Here is an 11,576-nt window from a genome sequence, read left to right as displayed (position 1 = left end):
GTTCAGTTTCCCACTTGGCATGAATGAAGAAACAGGACGGACGTAGAGTGCAAGCATATCATCGTGTGTATTCATTCCTTAAAGTAAACTCAGCCCAAGCCTTCCTTGGACAGAATCAGGGTTAGGGATTATGCCAGGGCTGACTGCCCAGTCAAATAAATAACATTTACAAAGCTCGACTTTGCACTTCAGTGAGTGCAGAGATGACCAGAACTAAGAACTCAGGTCCCAAAATACTTCTAAAATTGCATAATCACTCCTTCTAACGGGATAACTAGACCTAACTGAAACTTTCTTAATTTAATCCACTGTTTTGAAAGCAAACAATACTGGCACCAAAGAAGAAATATTACTGATCCAGTGTTTAATTCCTTTAGCAGGGCAGTTCCACCTCAGGATCCTGGCTGAATTATGACACTTACCAGGGTACTGCAGTAACACGGTATGTGGTTGCTTTTAGCTTATCAAAAGGAGACAGAATGATTTAGCTTAAACCTTTTTCCTGGAGGTTCATGCTAACACATTTTACCTTACACTTCCTATAGTCCAACAGCACATATGCAGTGGCAGTTACCACAACACAGCTGACACACAGGAACTCTGAGCAAAGAAATTCAAATGCGTTGCCTTTGCTCAGATCTCTGAACTCTGGTGTCTTACAAAGAGCACTTCTCAGAAGAGTTAATACAATTATTTTCACTAAAAATATTCTTTTTTTTATCCTCTCCTCCTCCCTCCTTTTTTTTTTTTTTAATTGAAATGGTGAAATAAAACTTCATAAAGGAAGTACTCATCCACTGCAAATTGTTGCATGGTCATTATAGCCTTATCATAATGCTTTAGCATTGAGTTTATACATCTGTGCCTGTGAAAGCATTCTGTTAATTATGGGAAAAGGGAGTGATTCTCAACAGACCTGAACTTTGGCAGCTAATTCACTATTTTACTAGCATATATTGAAAGGACTTCTTTTATAATTTAGCTTCAGCAGTATCTCAGTACTATCACTGAGAAGTGAAGTCGCAGAACAAGGGAAGACTTCAACCAATGTCAAGGTCTTCCCACATGCAAGAAGCTAACTCTTCTGCTTCAAAGCCTAAAAATTTTAAGCAATAATTTCACTGATATCAAAGATGACCTCATGATAAAATACCATCAGATTGGGAACAGGTCCAAAGCGTTCCTCAGAACTCATTAGACAGGACATATATGTCACTTCTCAGTAAGGCACTAAGAAAGAACATGCAGTACCCAGAATGTGCAGTACCCAAATATAGGCTTCATAACATTGACTTTTGGATTCAACTTCCCCATTAGCATCTCCATCTTCCTTTCTTAAAGGAGGATCACCACTTGCCCATGGTTACATGACAAATGAGAAGTCACAATGAACCACTGCATCACATTTCCACATTCACCATTCAACCACAGTTCACATTCCACAAATGCACCCAGACTAGAAGTGCCCAAAAGTTGCTGTGGAAGATAACATGACTTTTGCTTGTCTAAAAATCAAGATTATTGGTGCCCTTAAGAGCTGCAGAATCAAAGATTGCTGCAACTCTTCAACAATATCGAAGGCTGAGCTCCCGGGCCTGGGATAACAGCCCTGCACTTCAAGGGTTGATCCATCTCAGCAGCTCTGAGATTGACCAAAAAATTGTCCCACCATGGCTGTTCTCTAAGGTGTCCAACCATTTTTTTCTGGGAAGACAGCAGCTCATAATTCAAAATGAATGTTCTAATGCATGCTCCATTTTGGAGAGTGCTAAATTCTCCAGAAGAATGATGATAGGAATCTGCCAAACAGATTTCTGTGTTGAAGAAAAAAACAAAAATCTTTACAAAATATATATAATTTTGTATCTATCTATAATTTTGTATCTACCACTTTTTTTACTCCAGTGCATACAACCATATTTAAAGACACAGACATGCTATAAATATTAGACTCTCTGGGGGCAAAAGGAAATTCCAAGACATAAGGTTACATCACTTCCAATCATGAGTGAAGAATTGCTAATTAACGAAATGTTCTCCCTGAACAGGTAGCTTTCAAAGGTCCTATTTTCATACCCATAAATCAGATTTTGTTAGAAAGCAAACTGACAGGTGACAGTTGCAGCAAAATCCAACAATAGGGTTTTTTCCCCAAAATACATTCTTCCAAAGTCTGTGCAATGCCAGATGCTGGTCTCCTATTTTTCATTAAAACCAAATCACTCGGTATCCTCTAATAATTTTGTGCAGAACATGGAGAACTAAATTAAAGCTGAACAGAAATGTAAGCTTTCAGGATCTAAAGGACAAGCTGAGGTTATCACTTCAGATGCTTTAAAAGATGAATGTACAACTTAACCTGAACCAAACCTCAAAGTCACTGAAAGCCAAGGGAAGATAAAAAGAAAAATAAAAAGGCTTCAGTAATTACTTAGCACTGATATTGGAATAGCAGAGAAACAATGTGTACTTAGCTTAGAAGAAGCCTCCATAGCCCAGATTAAATAACCTGAAACTTAAAGTCCCCAAACTATGAAATATGTTATTACTTTACATTCTAGCTCATTCTTTTCATGTTACAGGCTAAATAGCAGTAACAACTGTGTTTTTATAACATAGATGTTCTTCAAATAAATACTAGCAAGAGGGAAGTCATAGCAAGGGAAGAAATAGTAAGGAGGGCAGGAAAGGGGGAAAAAAGAGGAAAAATTATTTTTCCACCCTACCACTAACCTAGAGACCTACAGAGCAACATAAACATGGGGTGGGAAATGAAGAGATGCAATTTCCTTTCTAAATCCATTAAATTCACCCCAATAATCTGTATGGACTCACATCCATCTCTGCAGACTTCTACTACTTCAAAATAGCATAATATTTCCTAAAAGAATTACCCAAGCTACTCATGAAAGGCCAGAGAATCCTGAGGCCTCACAAGCCTATTATTCACAGTAACAGCTAGAAAAACTTGTAAAGTACAACTGAAGATTTAAGTAGCACATGGGAATCCTTGCCAAAACTCCCTTCCTATCAGCTCACTGCCTCCCACTCCTTTCTCCTGCTGCAATCTTTACATCTGCACTGGGTTTATAGATGATCATTCCACAGATGATTAAAAATGACTTTGAGATTAGGTACCACCAGCAGCATGATCAAAACATCTGATCTGATGTTTTTGGCCCAACAAAGGCTCTGCCAGCAAGAGCTGCTCTAATCTCTTTACCTGGCTCAGGGGATTAGTTAATTAGTTAACTAACAAATCTGTTGGTGGAATAGTAATGGCAAAGAACTATTTCAAACTGCTCATTAGACATGAGCTCATGATCTCAGATGGTTGTGGCTGTAAGGTGGCATTACATAATTCCCCCTCAGTGTTGGCACTGGGGCTTTGGGTACACGTTAGGCAGACAGCACCTACCTCACTAGAATTCAGATATGTAAGTCATCACTAGTTCAGCTCTCCTGATATACCAATCAAAGAAGCCACAGATCAGCTAAGATTTAGCTTCTTTTTTTTTTTTTTTTTTTTTTTTTTTTTTTTTTTTTTTTTTGTGTCTAGAGCATCTGACTCAGAGCAGGACCAGTTAGTACAATCACAAAAAGAAGTTCAAATCTTGTCTCTGCAGCAGGTTCTCCATTCACTACCACTTGCAGAACCATTTCATTAAACCATAACTCAGTCATATTAGAGCAGGTACACCAGCAGAGAGGTCACTGACCCACAAGTAGAAAGAAACAGTGAACTCAGAGTCACTTGCATACTCACATTACCTGGCCATCTAAACTAAACCCCCATGCTCATTTCCTAGAAGAAGTAAAAACTGTACCCACAAACTCTCTGAGGCATCCAAATAACATTTTGGCTTCTGATGCCAATTTTCTTGGTAGTCAATCTGCAAACAACACAGCCAAAAACAAGGGACCCTCATCACTCAAAGACCTGCTCACCATCTCCTCCCTCTATTCCTCAGAGGCCAGGTTGTGCTTTATTATTTTTCAGCCTTTTACCCTCTCTAAGGCCCAAGCAGGGGTGCCACCATTAATCTCTGCCTATCCAATGAAGGAAGCACTTTCTTATATGACCCTCCATAACTACTTGTATGTCTGCAGGTAACACACTGGGCACCATTTCATTGCTACAGTCTGACTTCAGAGCTGCCTGGATGGCTACCACCCCGCCAGAAAACATTAAGCATACACAGCAACTTCACATGAAGTCAAAGTACGCAAACCAAAGCAGCACAAAGCAAACTTGTGAGCCTGGTTGTATTTGTGGCAGTACAAACGGCATTATGTTAACTAGAGAGAGACTTTTCCCCAGCATTCGCCCAGCAGTAAGAGCCATTCTGGTTTTACGGGTATGAAAAGACCACTGCTAGTTCCCAGTGTAGTCCTTCAGTATGACATATGGAAATCAAGTCCTTTGACTTTTAATCTTCATATTGTAATGACAGCTATTCTCATACTTTAGATGTATTTCAAGTGTTCTGTAAGTTATTAACTTCAAGTACTAAAATCTGACACTGCAAATACCAGAAAACACCTAAAACCAGGTTAAAATCTGGTGGTTATGTTGTGTCTGCATAGCTGGATGAAATTTTTTTTTTAAAGCTGTAATTTATGTGATCACTGCTATCAACAAAACAGGATCATCAACTCTACAAGTTGATAATCATGAAAGAACAAGTTTGACAGTACAGGGAGTCCTGTACTGTCCTCTGAGTATGAGCAAACCATTATATCACTGAACTAAGAAAGGATATCTAAAAAAATTTCTTGTGTTTTGTAAAGCAACATTAGAACCTAAACACACTTCCTTGCAAATACTCCCTCCTGTTAATTTTTAAATCCATCAAAATTATCTCCTTGGTACTGCAAAGAGAAGAGGGATTTCCTTCATGCTCTGTGCCAAAGCAAGAGCTAAAAAGCCCACACAGCCCTGGGAGTTCATGAATTGCCAGCACTAGAGGTTCACTGATAATCTTTGACTTGGATATTACAGTTAGTTTTAATGTTTCATGACCATATCCTCTTTGATCTGCAAGTCTTCCAGAAGCAGTTCTGTGCTTGAGGATAGGAATACCCACTGCTTCCACAAGTTTAAGAGAGAACTGATTTCCATTACTTATTCAAAATAAAAAACAAATACTTCCAGCAATATAGTTGAAGGCATTGTTATATTATCAGTCATTGAAATAAAAGTTTTGTCATCATTTACCCATTGTCTAAACTCCACTGGTGATCTCTGTAAAAAGAAGAGGAAGACAACTGAACTCTCTCAACAACAACTCTTTTTCTGTGCTGGACTCTAGAAATTGAACTCTAATTAAGGACAGACAAACAAAGCTATTGGTTAAGATTTTTTGCTCAAAACTAACTTCACCAAGACAAATATTTGTTTTGGTGTGGTGGTTTTTTTTTTTTTTTTTTTTGGTTGGTTGGTTGGTTTAGGTTGTTTGATTTTTTTTTTTTTTTTTTTTTTTTTTTTTTTGTTGTTGTTGGTTGGTTGGTTGAGGTTGTTTGATTGTTTTCAGAGAGAAATCAAGGAGATTCAGATTTGGTGTTACTAAGTCACTCATCATCTGTGCAATCACTGCAGTTATGCACGTGAATTTTTAACTGCAAGCATCCCTATTCTGGCTTTAAAAACACAAATGATTCATCAAGCATCATTTAAAAGCCCTGAATAGTTCCACAGAGAGTGAAATGTCCTTCATGTTTACCTGCAGCTTTGTGTCTCATGTTTTTATTACCCACTTTCAACAAGATGCAAATTATCACCACTTTTTGTCTTGTGCTGGAGGCACTCAAAATTTCCCCCTTGTTGGTTTGTCACTAAAAACATAACTGAACACCTGTTGATGACTTTCTGTGGAGAGATGCTTTTGAATTCTGTAAAATTTACCTGGAACTGTCCTACAACTTCTGAAGTTACTGAGGAACCTAGGCAGACCAACAGCTAAGGGAAACACACTTATGTAAACCTCCTTTCCCCAGGAATCCTAAAATTCCAGACCTTGTTCTCCTATAATGTTACGGCTGCAACATTTCAAGGTTCACTCAGTGCCAACGGCTATCCCTTGCTGCCTGCTCCTCAGAGGAGAAATACTTCTTTGTTCCTAGGAAGAAAGTCCATGCTAAAGCAGCACTTTGCAGACCTGACCTTCTGGAGCATTTGCCCTGTTTTCTGATCACGTCTTAGGTGTACAACATCCCTGAGACAGGCCATGGAGACAGATCACACTGAGCTTTTTGGTTTCTTTTCCATTCAACTTCCACAAAGCTCAGGACTGCTGCTGCTTTCTCAGCTCTGAACAAGGGCAGCACACTGTTAAAGAACACATGTCCAGCCAACAATGAAGCAGCTCTGACTGATCCCATCTGTAGGGGCAGGTTTTCCTTATCTCTCCCCCCCATTTTTAGTGAAATTCCCAAGTTCAGTGCCATTATGTGCTGTTTCAAAACAGCATTAGGCACACTCAAGGCCCATCCCAAAAAAAAAAAAAAAAAAAAAGTACTGCCATGATTTACAATGCATCAGGCAGCGACTCGTGTAACTGGCTCCCCTGAGAGCTCTTTTGAAGTGTGCATGAGTCAACAGACTGACAGCAAAGCACAATATGCCATCACCAGACATTCATGGGCAGCCTCACTGTTTCTTCTGCTGCACATCTCATTCTCCTGTCTCCAGTATATCTCTTTTATATCTCCCTCTGGCTCTGTCAAAACAAGTTACACTTTATTAATTTGGTGGTCAGGTCCTTTCATATTGCAGAAATTAATGAAAAGAGTAGCATCATTGAATGCTAGCAGAACTACAAGCTATAGCAGCTTTCCTCACAAAAGTCCACAGAAGTTTTTCCATAAATCTGAGTTAAGCTTCAAAACACCAAAGACCATCTAAACCCTAACTGTGGCTACTTGAATAGTACTGAGTCCTCCTTGGTCACAGTCCCAGGTGGTCTTTTGTTTATCTATCTTCAGCTTGCCTCGCTGCTGCTGCCTTACACTACTCCTGACACTGGGCCACCAACAAGTCTTACCTTACTTGTACTGCATTTTACACTTTTGAAGGACAATGGACATTTCTGACAGGGACATTGTATTTCTGAAGTAGCAGTTAATGAATTGTTTAGCCACGTAACAGAAGGTGTTATTGCTGAAAATAACCATCATAATGACTTTCTTGGCAGTGGTCATGATGGTACATGGACAAGAAAGTCTAAAGTTGGTTTGAGAGTGAAAAGTAGTATGGCTATATTAGTGTGCTGTTTCACCAACACTAAGCCTTACAGCTTGCCAGTTAGTGAAGCAGGAATGCCACAATGACAAGATCATACTGTTACCAGTGCTCAGAGTTAATTTAGCATGGCATGTGTCACTTGGACAGGACTTAAATTTTGGCCAGTCTACAGAGAACTTTTACAGAGGCTTATCATTTCCCAGCAGACACGGCACACCAGAGTGATCATTTCTGCTAGGCATTCCATTCATCAAGCCTTCCAAAAATAATACTATTGTCACCGAATTTGCAGACTAGTATCTTCCTTCTGGACATGCATCATTATCATTATTAGCATAGCAAGACAACAAGGAACATAAAATAACTAACAGCATTGTGTGCATATTTACACATTCACAGGTGTAAGCAAACAGTGCTTAATGTCCTCTGCTTTGTATTTTCTTCAAAGGTTTACACCAACACTGAAGCCTGCTAGAGGTTACTATATTGTGCTTACACATATTCAGAGGCACATACATATTTGTTAGCTCAGAACATGCCCATATATATAGAACAGAATATCAGTCTGAAGTGCTGTGTATATAAAGGCAGCAAAGAATATTAGATAAATGAATGCCATGTTATTATTCTTTTAGTTTGGTAGGATCAGTTATAATTTTTTTTCACACCAAGACTATATATAAATTAACGGTGCTACTATGAAATAAAGCAAGAAACATCACAGCAGTATAAGAAAGTTTTCAGCTTAACAGCAGTTTTCTCTCAGTATTTAATCTCTATAGCACACAACAAGCTTTAAACTTTGGCATTTAAAAAAATACTGAGTAAGGAAGTCATTCAACATTCTTATCCAGAATGCGTAATAGCTGTTAGAGTTTTAATCTTTATTCAATGTAAGCTATTCCACTTCTAAATACCAAACAATTTGAGAAATCGCATTTTGGCAGATGACACTACCACCAGATTAATTACCAAGGAAAGAGTACTATCACTTACATAATGTGACAGCGATAATCCTTATCTCTGTCTCTCTCAAATATGTGGTTTGTGTTTAAGATCAGATAAAAAAACAGTTTAAAGCAGGGGGGAAAAAAATTCTCTGCTCATGGCACACGGCTCCTGTTTATCCACACGACAATCACTCACAGATGGGCATTTCTATATTTTAGCATGACTTAGGCACGTTGTGACTACATTGACTACGTAGATAGAGGTTAACAATTTGACGGTACCCAGCTATATAGTGCTTTGTGTCCACTATAGTTTACTAGTAGGCATACATTATTTATCTCCTACTGAACCAGGCAGCAGGTTTTTTTCCAGTAAAATGGGTGTGAACACATTCACTGCTATAATACCGCTTAGCTTTCAGCCAACAAGTCTCCAGTAAAATGGGTGTGAACACATTCACTGCTATAATACCGCTTAGCTTCCAGCTAACAAATCAAAAAATACGTATGGTGGTTTTGAAACTTTAAACATTTTCGTTTCGCATTTAAGGCTAAAAAGTTCTGTCTTCGAAGGGGAAGTCAGTCAGTCTTAAACTAGCATGATTTAAGAATACAATTGCTAGCCAGAACCTAGCTGCATGCAGCTTTCCTAGATTTTGTGGCTGCAGGCACACTTACAAAAGACTGGAATAGACGCCACAGGTAAGACAATTAGCACCTTGCAAAGTTGCAAACAACAGAAAGAACGAAAGGCATTCGAACCGGCTGTGGCCTTTTGTTACACTTCTCGGGATTAACCAGTTAATCAAGCAGTTCCACGCTTGAGGGTTATCTCTGAACAGCTCAAGTCAGGTAAATCATAAGACTGTAAGCATTCAGGTGATTCAATTCCAGCTCCTCAGGAGGCAAATAACCCTGCTTGGACTGATCACATTTTGTTACAGTTCAGGAGGAGCACAGAAGTGGAGTAGGTATAAAAGATTCTAATATTTGCTGGTAGTAGGATGGTAGCTCTTCCTACACCTCTTAACTGCAATGGAAGGAGGAAAAGCATAGATTTTAGGGTCTTAAGAGTTACCATACACAGAGAAGAAAGCAAGCTCCATGCAGACTCAAAATGTCAGCACCACCAAAAACCAGCATGTATTCCCATTTCTCTGCACTGCCCCAAACTTCCTTTGTCTCCAACTTTCAGGATTGGGGTTTTAAAATCAAGCACTGACACCTCACTTATTTTCCATAGTACAAAAAGTAGTGAAGGTGAAAGAGCAGAAACCCCCACCCAACTGATGTGATCCACTCCTAAAAAACAACAAAACCTGGATAAAATTGATTGTTAGGCTCTCCCTCTCCCATTGCCTCATGATATTCATTCTTGGATGGGCCACATGCAGGTTTAGTGATCTTCCTTGGTGCCTTAAATCATAACTGCAGGCAGGCACTCAGTCCTAAATCATCTCAACCTGCATTTGCCTGAAGGAGACTAAAGCCTCAGGCTACGACTAGGATTTTACATAAAGGTAGCCAACACCCAGGACCTGTCACTTGAAAAACTTTACACAACTTCGGCAGTGAAAGGTTGTCTTTAGTCATCATTTGATGACTTTTCACCCAGCTGAAAAGATCAACTCACTACTATCACTTGCAGTAATAGAGAGTAGAGAGACACAGTAATCCCTTATTCTACAAATTTCCTCCTTTGGGCTGAGCCTCTCAAGCAGGCACTACATCTTTTCAATGCACAGAAATGCTCAGTAAATTATAATATTAACAGTTTACTTATATGTTCAATGGAAAAAGCTGTAAATTTGGTCACTCAGAATTTCTTTAACATGCCCATAATACTGCAAGACTATTCTGTTTGCACATAAAATCACAGAATGGTTTGGATTGAAAGGAACTTCGGATATCATCTAGTTTCAACCCCCCTGCCATGCACAGGTACAACTTTCACTAAGCCAGATTGCTCAATGCCCCATTTAGCCTGGCTTTGAACACTTCCAGGGATGGGGCATCCACAGCTTCTCTGGGCAACCTGTTCCATGTCTCGCCACAGGCACACTGAAGGGCTTCTTCCTGACATCTAATCTAAAGGTGCTCTTTTTTTCAGTTGAAAGCCACCCCCTCTTGTCCTATCACTACAAGCCCTTGTAAAAAGTCAATCTCCAACTCTACAGTTGCATTAATTTTAAATTGTCTTCACCTGAAGTTTAATAGAACAGTAACAGCAGCAAAAACAATCAAGTGGATGCAAACCCTATAGACGTACAAATCAGACAGCTTTGAAAACAAAGCTCTCAGAATATATTCAGAGCAGGTACAGCACAGACAGCAGTGGCAGCTTTTCAAAATTCAGTACACCGTGTTTAACAGTGGCCTGTCATAAAATTCTACTGGTTTCTAATTAGTCTGTATAATTTTCAATCTTTGTTGAACATGAAGTTATATATCGGAACAGTTTTTTCTGTACTATTATACCTCATAAATAACACTCACATTTATATTCTGCTAAAAAGGTATAGAAATTTTGCAGTGCCAGAAGACACTCTTATTTCCTACATAAACCTTTCACCCTAACCACAGGAAAAGGTGACTGTGTGTCTTTAGCAAAAACTTGCTATTTCCCTATGTATTAAGGTGTGATACCATTTCTTCCTTAATTCACAGGCATAACAAATATTCCAAGTTAGGTTTTTCCTCTAAACTAGTGATGTAATTTATTCTTCTACCAGATAATAGTTTGTGCATATTTCATTCACTACCATTAAATTTTTTGTCCTTCTGGAAATCAAATTTAACCTTGGCTTGTAAGGACAGAAATAACTTCAGAGACAATGTTCCTGAAACACAGTTCTTAAAAAACAAAACAAACTTCAAATGTAGACTCAACCATGCAAATATTTGGCTAGCCATAATGTTATTTCTTTTAGAGTAGACTACACTAAACAGAATATAAGTGCTCAGATACAGCTATTACTCTTTTAAGAGTAATTTTGTTCAAAATTAATATTCTACCCTGAAAAAAAGAAAACAAAACAAAAAAAAAAACACCAGCTGCCAAGTGCAGATAACTCTTAGGCTTTGTTTTTGTTGCTTTATACAGTGATTTTATACAGTTAGACATAGTTTGCTGACGCACAGTCTTAAGTGTAGATTGTCCAACTAAATACTAGACTGTCCAAGTCAGCTAAGCAAGGTCACTCTTGTTTTGGGTGTCTTGCAGTAAACCTCCTGCCTTGTCCTCCTTCAGTATACAGTACCAGTCTGTAATAAAAGCAAGTTAGGAATCCCACGACTAAAACAAAACAAAACAAAAAAAAAAAAAAAACAAGACAAAAAAAAAACCAACTTAAAACCACTTTTTTTTAGGAATCCCACGACTA

Source organism: Onychostruthus taczanowskii, unplaced genomic scaffold, assembly GCF_017590055.1.
Source record: "Onychostruthus taczanowskii isolate IOZ18803 unplaced genomic scaffold, ASM1759005v1 scaffold16, whole genome shotgun sequence".
In the NCBI taxonomy this organism is placed as follows: domain Eukaryota; kingdom Metazoa; phylum Chordata; class Aves; order Passeriformes; family Passeridae; genus Onychostruthus; species Onychostruthus taczanowskii.
Note: the sequence above shows the minus strand (reverse complement) of the source record.